This window comes from Diabrotica virgifera, chromosome 9, assembly GCF_917563875.1.
Source record: "Diabrotica virgifera virgifera chromosome 9, PGI_DIABVI_V3a".
Lineage (NCBI taxonomy): Eukaryota > Metazoa > Arthropoda > Insecta > Coleoptera > Chrysomelidae > Diabrotica > Diabrotica virgifera.
In genome coordinates this window covers 150,158,327-150,173,594 of record NC_065451.1, presented here as the reverse complement: position 1 = coordinate 150,173,594, position 15,268 = coordinate 150,158,327, and the positions used below count along the sequence as shown (strand labels likewise).

Sequence of the window (15,268 nt, the reverse complement as noted above, 5' to 3'; positions counted from 1 at the left end):
CATTTGTTTATCTAGTTATTAATTGTGGTGATCACTGTATTTCTTAAATTAATACAAGATTTGTTTGTTTTGCTTTATTAATAGACAACTTAAAAACAATAAAATTTTAAATCTATTATGAAGCTCCAATTTCCAATTACAAACACAGAATAATTTTACTCAAATAGACTAAACCAATAACCAATATAACCTTAAAATGTTTATAAACAGGTAGTACGCTGATGAAATAATGTTCATTTGGTAGGTAATCGGGCAAGATCCTCGTGTGCATTCGGTGACTTTCGGCTTGATAGGGATGCGTATGAACCTAACGTACCAGCCCGTAACCTTAGGTAATACGTATCGCGATACGGGAGTTCAACCATTAATGCGCAAGCGTATATGTCAAAAAGATGCGTTACGTTTACGTATTTGTGTGCACAAAAACTCCCTAGTAGCGCTCTGATACGTACGTGAGAACGCATCCCTATCGAGACGAAAGTCACCGAATGCACACGAGGATCTTGCCCGATTGGCGATTACCTACCAATGGCTACCAAATGAACATTTCATCAGCGTACTATGTACCCGTTTATAAATATTTAAGGTTATATTGGTTATTGGTTTAGTCTATTTGAGTAAAATTATTCTGTGTTTGTAATTGGAAATTGGAACTTCATAATAGATTTAAAATTTTATTGTTTTCAAGTTGTCTATTAATATAATTGTCTATTAATTTAAGAAATACAGTGATCACCACAATTAATAACTTGATAAATAAATGACCTAATTTCTGTAAAATTTTCAAATAAATATGAACAAACTATTTACATTATACTGGAATTCTGATGTAGGTACAATAATTTACAACTAAAAAGTAGGTATAAACAAAAATAAAAAAAATTTAACCTAAGGAAAAATAATATTTTTATATTTAAATAGAAGCAATAAAAACCATACAATTTCATCATTCATTTATCTTTTTTTACATTTGTATATTAATTGTATATTGTGTGAACATTGTTTTATTTTTTTAATGTCAACGGAATTTAAAAATTACTTTACGATTTGCTTTACGTTACGTTGAGGCAGTCACAAAAACTACCTATTTTAACGTTCATCCTCTACGACACGCTAGTGGCTTTACGTATACGGAGATGCGTTACGTTACGTAGCAACAAAAACTCCCTAATGACAATTGACAGTAATTGATAGACGTCTCTTCTCATATTTGAAGATGTGGCAACAATGTATTTCCATAAGAACTTTAGCTCTTCCTGGCAAACATAAGTTTAAGCCGGGACTCAAACGACTCTTGTATGTACTTGGCGAATAATCGTCACTTGCGTATACTTGTCATGTCATCTGAGTGGGTTACTCGTACAATTATTTGTCACTCGTTCGTCTTCCAACTATTGCCGGTAAAAATGACCCGAGAACTGTAGGCGTTATTGTCATAAAAAACGCTTATTGCCTAATAGGAAGATTGCAGATCTCTATAGGGCTAATAAAAAAAATCCATTGAATATTCTTCATCAACATATGATCTAGCTTCATTGTCATAGATATTTTCATCCCATAACTTTGAATTACTCTTATGATTAGAATCAATACACTTATTAAATGAAAGATCATCAATATCAATAGCATCATACCACTTCTTAACAGTTTCTTCAAAATATTTGTCCAAACCAATTATTTTTTCAAGAAAGTAGCCACATTTCACAATAACGACTTTTAATACCAATAGACAGGTGTGTCTCACAAATTACGATCACTTTATTTTACTCTGTATTTAAAGCACAAGTTCTCATACTGATTCTAAATTGAATGGAAGGGTCACTGACCAGTCAGATTAGGAGAAGTGGGTTTCATAAAATCAGAGATAATAACAAAAGTATATTGAAGGTGGTCTCACTAACACCTTGGCTGAGCTTAGAGATATTTATCTAATTTATCAACTTATGTTGAGGGCATTACAAAGCATATATGTCCAGTGTAGTGAACCTTTGTCACAATGCGTTACCACACAGTTGATGCAGCCAACCACTAGTGTAATACAAGGTCTATTTGTCTCATAACGCAGCCAAGGTGTTAAGGGTTAATTTTATTTTTTATAAGAATCGATTGATATTCTCTAACCTAAGTTATCTTCATCTATTTCATTCTTCGGTAAAAATCCAGGGTGCAGCACAAACAACCGACCCGACCTAACAAACTAAAAAATAACAATAAACTGTTTAAAAATGCCGAAAATGCGTCAATGCATGAATCTACCAATTTTTCAAAAAACAGTTGCCAAATTTAGAGGTTTGCATAAATATTCCAAATCAATGGTACGCTTAAATGGACAAAAATCGATGTTTTCATGTGAAATTATCTTTTGTCATTCACATGGCAACATGGTTTCCCGAAATCAGTAACAGTACATAACCACGAAATACATCAAATTTCTTTCCAAACTTGAAAGTGTATTCTGGGAATCCCACAGAATTTATTTATTAAAATATAATCATAAATCACTATAATATTAATAAACTTGATGTAATCTAACCTAACGTAACGAAACCTAACCAGGGCCTGGATTCCGTGCACTGTAGATATCTACATGTCGCTTTCTATCGATGTCAATTTTCGTAAAAATATTTGAATTTTAGCTTTAATTGAATTATTTTCTAGTTTTGCTAGGTTATACTCTAATTGATGCTGAAGTGAGACTTAGTAAAACAAGAAAATATTTGAATTAAAACTAAAAATTAAAATATATTGACACTGCGCATATCGCTTTCTATTAATGTCAATATATTTGAATTTTTAGTTTTAATTCAAATATTTTCTTGTTTTACTAAGTCTCACTTCAGCATCAATTAGAGTATAACCTAGCAAAACTAGAAAATAATTCAATTAAAGCTAAAATTCAAATATTTTTACGAAAATTGACATCGATAGAAAGCGACATGTAGATATCTACAGTGCACGGAATCCAGGCCCAGAACTAACCTGACCCTTGTAATAAAGCAGTCATTTTGTGTTAAAAATGCGTCAGAATAAGTAAAATGACATATTTAAAAATTGAAAAATTGTAATTTTCATGAGAAAACATATTTTATATAACTATGGCAACACTGTTAGGATTCTCCTTCTTGGGTTTATAAAACGGTTGTCATTCCTGTCGTTTCTTGTTGTTTCATGGTATATAATGGCGGAAAATGGCGGCGATTTTTAAAAATAAGACATATTTTAAATTGCAATTACATGAAAAGTAACGCCCGCCCCCAATAAAAAATTATTGTACAATTATCAGTAAGTGAAACAGAATTCATTGGTATAAATTTCATATCCGTAATCCGTCTACCCATTCAGTAAACTAGAACCCATTCTTCAAGTCTCCAAGATCTATGGACATAAGGTTTGTTCCAACACGACCGAGAACCGTCACGAAACGGTAACGCTCCTGCGCAGTAAACAAAATCCGTTCCAACAAAAATATGATCGTCCTCGGATCGTCCTTCCCACTGTTCCAACAAGAATTGTGATCTTTTAGTGACGGTTTCGTGATGACCATTTCAGTAATTGGGCAATAGGGTTTTTCATTGATTGTCATTTGTTTCGAGCTTCTGTCATGTATCACATAATATTAATATATCTACGGCATACGTCTTTGGTTTTTATCATTGGATTACCGTCATCGGACGATAACTGGGCGATACGGTTACGAACATGCGCACAACAAGCGGTACAAGTAGTTTCGTGACGGTTTCTGGACCGTCCAAAAGTTCATGTTGGAACAAACCTATAGTTAGTTGACTCACTATATATCCTTATTCATCTTCAGCCAATTCTTTCTTAATTTCAGCTTTCACTTCCATTGCTAATAAATCTCAATTAAATCAGGTTGTGCCCATCAGACCCAGGGAATGGAGAGAAAATTGAAGCGGTTCGATATAATCTAGAAAGTTTAGAACACCACAGTACAAAAATTCTATACAGAAGCCGACTAGATAATATATTGGATGAAGGAACACTGACGCAAAACATAGAAAACGTACACCAACACATTATTTCAAGTATACACCAAGCCGCCAAAGAGGCGCTAGGTATAAAAGAAAGTAGAATATTTAAAGGTAATAGCTGGTGGAACGAACATCTACAAACACAAAAAGAAAATAAACAACAACTATACCAAAAATGGTTAAACACTGGCCGGATAGAAGACAAGGAAAAATACAGAAACGCCCTCAAAAAATTTAAACAAGACGTATGGCAGATAAAAAATGATTCATGGGAAAAGAAATGTAATGAGTTGGAAACATATATAGGTGGTAGGAGAAGTAGAGAATCGTGGAGGTTTATCAAAACACTGAGATCAGATACAACAGAAAATGTAAGGCTTGACAACATAACAACAAATACATGGGAACAGCATTATAAATCTTTGCTGACTGAAGACCGCCCACAATACATACAAGAAGAATCAAACCCAGTAATAGTAGAAGGTGAAGAAATAACAATAACAACAGAAATGGTACAGAAAGCTATCTCACAATTAAAAAATGGTCGGGCACATGGCCCTGACAATGTTCCCGCAGAACTAATAAAATCAGGTTCAAAGAAATTAATCCGAATGATCACAGAATTCCTTCACAGAATTATTAACGGAGAACAAGTTCCGAAAAGCTGGAAAGAGGGCTGGATCTCTTCAATACACAAAAAGGGAAGTAAAAGTGATGTCAACAATTATAGGGGAATAACTGTAACAAGCACAATGAGCCGTTTATATGGCAGAATACTGAAAACCATTATTTGCGAAGAATATCAACCCTATGAATCCGAAGAACAGTGTGGTTTCAGGGCCGGCCGATCTACGATTGATAATATATTCTGTCTAACACAGGTTATGGAAAAAAGACTAGAACGTGGACAAGACACACATATACTTTTTGTCGACCTAACGAAAGCATATGACACAGTGCCCGTGAAAAAATTGTGGGAGGTTTTGGACAATACACACATATCTGCAACTGTCATCAAAGCCATACAATGCCTCTATAAAGATTCTATGTCAAGAGTAAAGAGAGGTAACCATCTGTCATCTAGCTTCCAAGTAACAAAAGGCCTTAAACAAGGGTGCTGCTTATCTCCCATTCTTTTCAATATATATACCGACGGTGCTCTCAGACTTTGGAAACAGAAATGCAGTGGTATGGGTATACCAATCGGAGACATAACATTATACACTTTGAACTACGCAGACGACCAGGTGGTAGTTGCCCAAGATAAGGAAGACTTAGAATATATGACCAGAAAATTGATGGAAGAATACAGGAAATGGGGTTTAGAGGTAAACATAAGGAAAACACAATATCTACACATCGGTAACCAAATACAACAGGAGGACCTAGATCTTGACGGAAGTGACTACATCAGGGGTTGTACAGAGTATATATATCTAGGGATTAAATTAACAAATAGTGGAAGAACGGAACCCAGTATAGATGATAGAGTGACGAAGGCTAGAAAGGTTACTAGAGCCCTAAACCCTGTCTTATGGCAACATAACATAAATTTAAATACAAAAATGAGGATGTACGACGCTATTCTGAAACCAATTTTAACGTATGGCTCCGAAGTGTGGCAAATGACAAAAAAATCCGAAAATAGGCTGCTTACCACTGAAATGGATTTTTTTAGAAGATCTGCCAGAATATCGAGATGGGACCATGTTCGAAATGAACAGATCAGAGAAAAAGTAGGTAAGCAGAAAACAATAGTGGACGAGGTACAACGAAACCAACTTACCTGGTATGGACACGTCCAACGAATGGGAGATGAAAGATTACCAAAAATTACAATGAGATGGATGCCGCCAGAAAAACGGAAAAGAGGAAGGCCACCGACCTCCTGGAAACAAGGAATTACAAAAGCCATGTCAGAAAGAAATCTTCGAGAAAATGACTGGCTAGATCGACAGGCTTGGCGTTTGGGTACCGGAAGGCGTAGAACGCTATAGAACCGGTTATATATATATATATATATATATATATATATATATATATATATATATATATATATATATATAAATCAGGTTGTTCACTAATTATTATTACCTGTTTTACCTGATGTATCTGCTGGTGCATTCTTCAAACCTCCAATACCTGTTGATGTGAACAACCGACTCCCTATGCCTATGCATCTTTCATTATTTTCAAAAAACTCTTCCTTAATTTCGACTTTAAATTCCATGGCTAACAAACTAAGCAAGTGAACAATGAATATGTATTTAAGTTTAATACGTTTAATAGCATTAAATAAAATACTACAAACAAAAACAAATAAATATAACCAAACAAAAACAAACCACCACACAAACGTCAAACGACCAGAGGGCCTAGATTCCGTGCACTGGGACGTCGGAATTGTCAAATAGCGAATAGTTGACAGTTTTTACTTTTTGATAAAAAAACCTCATCAAACCTAATTTAATTTGAAAATAGTTGTTAAATTTGTTAATTTTTTATTTATCGTTGATAAGAAGTCGAGGTCCGCTGGGATGAACAGCCTCGGCTTCTTTTCGCAGTGAATTATCTCTTGTGATTTTTGTTGTGTTTGACGTTTGATTTTTTGGAAGAAAACTTGAAATAGACAGATCTGTGACTATCGTTCGAGGTGAACGGACGACTTTTGAAACTCATCCAAAGGGTAAGGGCCAAACCTATCTATATTTTCCTGTTAATTTCTAATTTGCATCGACTGGCATAGATTTTAAATTCGTCAATCTGCCGCATAAGATGGAGGAAGAAGTTCCTCCCGATCCTCCTCCACCACCTGACCCTCCTAATAAAATCAACCAACATGAATGTCAATCTCAACCTCCAATTATTCAGAAAAGTCTTAAAGGAAAAAAACAAATACTATATTCGGAGACCGACATAGGTCCTTATGAAGTATTTGTCCAGGGTCAGGATAAAAATATTGGAGATTACCACGTGTTAAGTATAGCTAAATCTATTTCCGTTTTAAAAATTAAAGACATCACGAAAATCAGTAGAAAAGGTAAAAACAGGATAGGGGTATTATTTGCCACTAGAAAAGCAGCCAACGATTTCGTTGTGAGGAAAGATTGGGAAGCCCTAGGGTATGACGTGTTCATTCCATTTCATCAGATTTCTTGTAGGGGTATAGTAAGGGGAGTTAATAAAAGATTCACAGAGGAAGAAATAAAGGAGGCATCAGAAACAAACTTGGCTTTATGTAAGATATTAAGTGTTAAGCGAATGAATCGAAGAGTACAAGTAGATTCAAAGATTGAATTTGTCTCCACGGGAACTATTAGCATAACTTTTTCAGGAAAAACTATTCCTAAAGAAATTTCCATATATCAACTACCAATGAGGGTCACACCATTCATCAGCCCTGTTCTTCAATGTGGGAATTGCTTATTTTATGGCCATTCTACGAACCAATGTAGAGGAAAAAAGAAATGTGCTAGATGCGGAACTTATCATGAGGATTCTTCATCTAATACGTGTACAAAATATTGCATTTTCTGCAAATCTTCTGACCATGAATCAAGTAGTCGTAATTGTAGAGAGAGAGTCAGACAAAAAGATATTAAGGATCTAATGTCCTTTTCTAATCTATCTTTTTATGAGGCAAGTCAGCAGGTTCCTAGGATCTCTAATATTTCATCTTTCAACTTAAACGATTTCCCCCCCTTACTTAACGATCAGAATTATTCCAATGGCATCTTACCACAGGAGAGGAGGTCTGCAGCCTCAGCTCAATATTCAAAACCTTTTAGTCAAGTCACTCAATCTCCACAAAAAAGAAGAAGACCTTCAATACAAGAAAATACAGGTTATGATAAAATCTCCCACCAAGGACTACTTATTAATCCATCAGGTAGAAGAATAAATGAGCCCTCAACTTCAAAATTCAATCCTGCTCATGATTCTCAAATCACTAACTCACAATCTTTATCCCAACTTCATTTGGATTTCAATCAGGCCATGTCTATGCTGAACCAATCTCACAGGGAGCTCGTCATGACCTTCATTGGGGACTTAATAAACTCAAAATCATACTCCATCCCTTACAATATGGTAGATCTAAAGACCAGCATAACTAAAAATGTATCACCTTTCAATACAAATGTAAACCAGAGTCGGAGGGGAATAGAGGATCTCGAGCCTGAGGATTCGAGATCTTCTGACTCCTTGGTCTAGCAAACATACTCTATATAATGAATCCTAACACTCCGATAACTATTATTCAGTGGAATATACGTTCATATAACACTAATTATGACAATCTAAAAATCCTTATAAAAACCTTAACCCAGATATAATCCTTATTAGCGAATCTTGGCTCTTAAACCAACATGTTATAAGATGTAGAGGGTATCAAATAATCAGAAAAGATCGAGAGGATGGCTATGGCGGATTAATTACTCTTATCAAAAACAATATTGATTATAGGGAAATTCAAATTGCCAATCCAGGCTTCAATCATGATGTCCAATTCCAACTCACATTTCTCCCTAACTTTAATTTGAATATTCTTAATACATACTGTCCGCAAGACAACTCTATCTCCAAATCCAACTGGTCTTCCCTTGTGAAATCACTTAATAAGCCATTTTTAATCATGGGTGATCTAAATTGTAATCATAAGGCATGGGGTAGTTCTAGAGACAGTCACAATGGTAGGATTATTTTTGATTCTTTGGAGGAACTTGAGCTAGTATTTCTCAATGATGGGTCTCCAACTAGATTGGTGGCCCCAGGAGGCAGTAAGTCGGTAGTAGATCTAACAATGGCATCAGTCGATGTGGCAGCCAGGGTGGGCAAGTGGTCCACTATTTCAGATACTGGAACTAGTGACCACTTCCCCATAATATGTCAGTTAAATGTATGTCTTCAATCTCCCCCGCATTCATGTAAAAGAAGAAATCTAAAGAAAGCTGATTGGTCTACTTATCACAACACTTTAAACAGCATTTTCTCAGCTTCTCCCAGGGAAGATTACGAATTTTTTACTAACTCCATATCAGCGGTAGCTGATGAAACAATTCCTTGGCTTCACCCTGCTAATAATTCCAAATACCACATTCCATGGTGGGATGACTCATGTGCTGAAGTCGTCTCTGCGAGAGTGTCTGCCTTAAAAAAATTTAAAAATATCCCCTCAATGGAAAACTATATCGAGGCTAAAAAGAATATAGCCAAATCAAGAAAATTCCTAAAATCAAAACGTAAAAATAGTTTCAGGCTATTTTGCAGTAAATTAAATAGAAACACTCCTCTAAAAGTTGTGTGGGAGAAAATTAATAAGGTATCGGCTTCGAAACCTTCAATATATACTCAATTGCCTTCTACTCCTATATCCCACGAAATTATATGTTGCTTAACCCCTCTTTCCGCTGTCAATAAAGTATTGGTTAGATCTCCTCAAGCCCTAGAACCGCCATTTGCTCTCGACGAGTATCAGAACTCCCTCTCAATTAAATCTGACTCGGCTCCTGGTTTGGATCAGATTTCCTACTCCATGTTAAAAAATCTTCCCGTTGTTGGATCTTTGTTATTAATTCAACTTTTCAATGAAAGTCTTAGAACGGGTATAGTTCCTGTTCAGTGGAAACAATCAGTAATTTTACCTATAATCAAAAAAGATAAAGATTGTAATAATCCGTTAAACTTTAGACCAATAGCTCTTTCTTCATTTGTAGGCAAAATGCTCGAAACTCTTATAAAGAATAGAATAGAGTGGACTGTGGAACATAATAAGATTTTTAATCCACTACAACTAGGATTTAGAAGGGGTAGAGGTTGTACGGAATGCCTTACATACCTCAACTCAACAATTCAAATAGGCTTCGCTCTAAACCAATACACTATTGGCATCTTTCTAGATATCTCTTCTGCTTATGATAATGTCAATATATCACTCCTGTATTCCAAATTATTAAAGTATAACATTCCAACCCAACTGGCTAATTTGATTTTCTGCCTTCTAAATGACAGAGAGCTATTTGTCAAAGACAAACTGGGACAAACCCATGGCCCAAGAAAATCAAGTCTGGGACTACCCCAAGGTTCCCCATTAAGCCCTATCCTCTTCAACTTATATTGTCTTTCCCTGTATAATATAATCCCCTCTTCATGCAAACTAATTCAGTATGGAGACGATTTAGTTCTTCTCATTAGAGGGAGTGATATTAATGAATTGGTAATTAATGTAAATAAATTCTTGATTCAGATGGAATCATGGTTGCTAGACCACAATTTAAATCTATCTCAGAACAAATCTTCTGCAATATTATTTACAAAAGGAAACACGAACATCTCTCCCCCCAACGTAATATTTTGTAACCAGAATATTGGTTGGGTGGATTCAGTCAAATACCTGGGGGTAAATATTCAAAAAAACTTAAAGTGGAATTCATATGTAAACTCAATAGAACTAAAAGTAAATCGTGGCCTGAATGTGATGAGAGCTCTTTGTGGGACTTATTGGGGAAGTGATCCAAAAACCTTACAAATTGTACACAATGGTCTGATTCAGAGCCATCTGGACTATGGCTGCCAGGTAATTTTCGATTGCCCAACTTCCTTAATTAAAAGATTGGAGAAACTAAAATACAAAAGTATCCGAATTATAACTGGATGCATGAAATCTACCCCAATCCATGCTCTCTTAAGTGAAAGTGGTCAGATCTCGCTTAAATCTAGATGGGAATGGCTTAGCTCTAAATTTATATTAAAAAATTTAATGTTAATTGGCAACCCAATTATTTCCGCTCTCGACCTGTTAGACTTGGCAATTCAAAGGAACCAAAATCATTGGAAAAACAGAAATATTCCATTTCTAGTGCTTTTAAAAAACAAATTTAAAAATACTTATCCCAACTTATATTTATACCCATGCCATAACTTTGAACTAGACCATCAATTATCAACAATTCCAATCATAAATATCCAATCTAATCGTTCAGATGAACTTGCCTCAGTTCAACTCCAAAAAATAATCCTAAATAAACCTAGTCACATCAAATTCTTCACGGATGGCTCGGTTGATGGTGAAGGATCAGCAGGCTTTGGTGTCTTTAGCCCAGAGATCAACTATTCTTATACCAGTAAACTACCTAAGTATACCCAAATATGTACGGCTGAGATTGTCGCAATTAATCATGCCCTCCAAATTATTTTGAAAAATGGGATTAAACAAGCAATCATCTGCTCGGATTCTAAAAGTGCCATACAGAAAATAGGCAGATCAACCTATTCTATGGAAACAGAACACTCATCGTTCATGACCAAAAGAGGCATCATTGAAGCGAAAGAAAATAACGTTAATATTAGTCTGGCATGGATTCCAGGACACTCGAATATTAAAGGGAACATGGTGGCTGATAAACTAGCTAATATAGGTAGAACCTTAAATGTAGCTGCTGGTATCACTCTTCACTATTCCAACTTTCTACCAGACATCAAGCATTCCATCTGGAATCGGTGGAAGCAAGAATGGCAGGGGAAAAATCGAAATAATTCATTTTACTCTAAAATTGTAGGTCAGATAGATAAACTCCCCTGGTACCACAATTTTGCATACCAAGACAGAAGACATATAACCACCATTATTAGAATGAGGACAGGTCATTGTGCTACTCCAGTTCACCTATTCAGGATAGGAGTAAAAGACAACCCATATTGTGACTGTGGCCGGGTTGGGTCCTTGAATCATCTGATTTTTGAGTGCCCTATAAATATGTCACCCAATTTTGACCTATATAAAGAATTAGCTAAAACAAATATCCCTACCCCCATTGAAATTTGCCTACTTATGTCCAACCTTAATCCACGTAGGATTAACTTGATCCTTAAATTCCTTAACTTAGCTAAACTTAACTTATAAATTAATCAATTCCCAACTTTGAATTAAAAAAATTAAGAAGATAAAGATATAAAAAGATATTAGACCTCCAAACGATAATAGTTGTAACCCTTATGTTATAATATTGCCTTTCCTGTAGGGACTGTCTGGCCCTATAAGAAGATGTTTCTACTTATATTTAAAAAAATTGAAGCTTTAGCATATATATTTGGAAATATTCGATTGCCCAGAGCAAGACAAGAGTATTTCCCTGGTGTAAGCTGGGCGAATTATCCCGAGGGATATAACCCAATAAAGGAAGAAGAAGAAGAAGAAGATTCCGTGCACTGTAGATATCTACAGTCGCTTTCTGTCGATGGCAATTGTCATGAAAATATTTGAATTTTTAGTTTTAATTCAAATATTTTCTTGTTTTACTAAGTGTCCCTTCAGCATCAATTAGAGTATAACCTAGCAAAACTAGAAAATAATTCAATTAAAGCTAAAAATTCAAATATTTTCATGACACGTGACATCGATAGAAGGCGACTGTAGATATCTACCATGATTGATGATAGTCGTGACACAGAATAGAAAACAAGCAGAAGGCCCACTCTCGGATGCCGCCTTTGATGTTTGCGAGTACGCGCCCGCCATTTGTATTGAGGAAAAGTACAGGTTCGGATTGAGAAATTTGTGACAAGCTACGACAGAACCGTAATTTAAATATTCAGACCTTAATTTAGTAAATTTGAAATAATTTCATGTGTATTCTTCAAGTAAAAGTAGGGCATAAAATATTGTATATTATTATGTCTATGGTTGCCGTAAACAAATTTAATTTGAATCATATGTGTGTGTGTGTGTGTGTGTGTGTGTGTGTGTGTGTGTGTGTGTGTGTGTGTGTGTGTGTGTGTGTGTGTGTGTGTGTGTGTGTGTGTGTGTGTGTGTGTGTGTGTGTGTGTGTGTGTGTGTGTGTGTGTGTGTGTGTGTGTGTGTGTGTGTGTGTGTGTGTGTGTGTGTGTGTGTGTGTGTGTGTGTGTGTGTGTGTGTGTGTGTGTGTGTGTGTGTGTGTGTGTGTGTGTGTGTGTGTGTGTGTGTGTGTGTGTGTGTGTGTGTGTGTGTGTGTGTGTGTGTGTGTGTGTGTGTGTGTGTGTGTGTGTGTGTGTGTGTGTGTGTGTGTGTGTGTGTGTGTGTGTGTGTGTGTGTGTGTGTGTGTGTGTGTGTGTGTGTGTGTGTGTGTGTGTGTGTGTGTGTGTGTGTGTGTGTGTGTGTGTGTGTGTGTGTGTGTGTGTGTGTGTGTGTGTGTGTGTGTGTGTGTGTGTGTGTGTGTGTGTGTGTGTGTGTGTGTGTGTGTGTGTGTGTGTGTGTGTGTGTGTGTGTGTGTGTGTGTGTGTGTGTGTGTGTGTGTGTGTGTGTGTGTGTGTGTGTGTGTGTGTGTGTGTGTGTGTGTGTGTGTGTGTGTGTGTGTGTGTGTGTGTGTGTGTGTGTGTGTGTGTGTGTGTGTGTGTGTGTGTGTGTGTGTGTGTGTGTGTGTGTGTGTGTGTGTGTGTGTGTGTGTGTGTGTGTGTGTGTGTGTGTGTGTGTGTGTGTGTGTGTGTGTGTGTGTGTGTGTGTGTGTGTGTGTGTGTGTGTGTGTGTGTGTGTGTGTGTGTGTGTGTGTGTGTGTGTGTGTGTGTGTGTGTGTGTGTGTGTGTGTGTGTGTGTGTGTGTGTGTGTGTGTGTGTGTGTGTGTGTGTGTGTGTGTGTGTGTGTGTGTGTGTGTGTGTGTGTGCTTGTTTTTGGCTTGGATGCAAGTCCATTTGCCACAGATTTTTTTTATGTCATAATTATCAAGATAATCATGTACGATAATAAAATAATTTCATATTATAAACATTTATAAATATATATTATTACTTTTGAGAAAACTAACTAGCAGATTTAATATGTTCATATCAGTGGTACAGACAACATTATGGATATGGTAAGGTGGTAAATAATTCTTATGAATAAGTTAATTTGAATCAATTTTGGTTAATTTTTCTATTCCTGAATAAACATATAATTGAAATGTACTGAATTAAAATATAATAAATAATACAATAAAACATTTTGTTATCCCGTTAATAAACAACTGATAATTGAATTTATTAATTGAGTGGAAAATTAGTATAAATAAAAATGACAAATGACATTCATAAATTGTTTATTTTAATTTAAAATTTTCACATAATTAGGTAATAAATAAATACAAATAGCCCATTAAATGAACGGGAAATTCGGCGATACCGTGTAATTTTCAGGGGCAACTCCGAATTGCATGAAAATTTGGATTTATGTTCTCTCCACTTCAAAGTTGAAATTGTGCCTATGGTTGCTTTAACTTGGGGGGTGACAGTCACCCCTTCTAGGGGGTGAAAAAACATGTTCAAGATAAGACAGGAAATGGATAAATTGACTGATTTTAAGCAACTTTTGTTCTATAGAGTTTTTTACGTAAGTCGATACTTTTCGAGTTATTTGCCATTGAAAATGTTGATTTTTCGACAAAAAAATCTACGTTTTCAGACGGTTTTTCGCAAATAACTCAAAAAGTAAATATTTTATCAAAAAAAAATATCCTTAGCAAAAGTGTAGCTTATAAAACACCCAAGAAATGGTGTATCAGTAAAGTCTATCAATAAAATAAAAACAAAGTTGTAGCCCATGAAAAGTACGTTCTTATTCGTCTAATTCCAAATCGAATATTTCAAGGTGAAATCACCAAAAAATTTAGCACTTTTCGGGAAAACCCCATTTAAACTTGTTTAAAAATGTTTATAAAAAGCTTTGTTTTAATTGTTAACAAAAGTTTTAGCATTAAAAATAAGCGAGTTACGCTCAAAATAAAGTTGGTCCTCTTTTTTTTTTTGTAAAAAATCATGAAAATCTCGCCGTGTTTAGCTCCCCAAATGAAATTATTCGCTACCGCTTTACAAACAATTTACTTACCTATCTATTTTTTATATGATCTGTCAGTCTCACCGGTTTAAAGTGTTTATTTTTGAAAGGGTTATAATTGAGAAAGCTGGAATGGGTCACTAATCACGAGTGTATGCAAATTTTGAACAGCCATATCTTAACCAATTTTTGTCTTACGGAGAAACAAAAGGAAACTATCATATTTATAATAGCAAAACCTACATTTTTTTACTCTTTAAGATTTTTCTTATCACTAATACTTTTTAAGTTACCTATTTTGAAAAAATTTAATTTTTCAAAAATTTTTAGAAATTTTTTTTAATATAAAACCAATGTTTTTAAAAATAAGCACTTCAAACCAATCAAACTTACAGATCATATAAACAATAAACACACAGTTAAAATAGATGGTAAAGCCAAACGATTAATTTCATTTAGGGTGCTAAATAGAGGGAGGTTTCACGATTTTTTTACA

At 35.3% G+C, this 15,268-nt stretch overlaps 1 protein-coding gene across 1 annotated transcript in view; it reads right to left on the bottom strand.

Annotated features, from left to right (window-relative positions):
- LOC126892323 (zinc finger protein 665-like) overlaps window positions 1-15,268 on the bottom strand; it is a 241,185-nt gene that overhangs the window by 55,911 nt on the left and 170,006 nt on the right. The gene's annotated exons all lie outside the window — the stretch shown is intronic.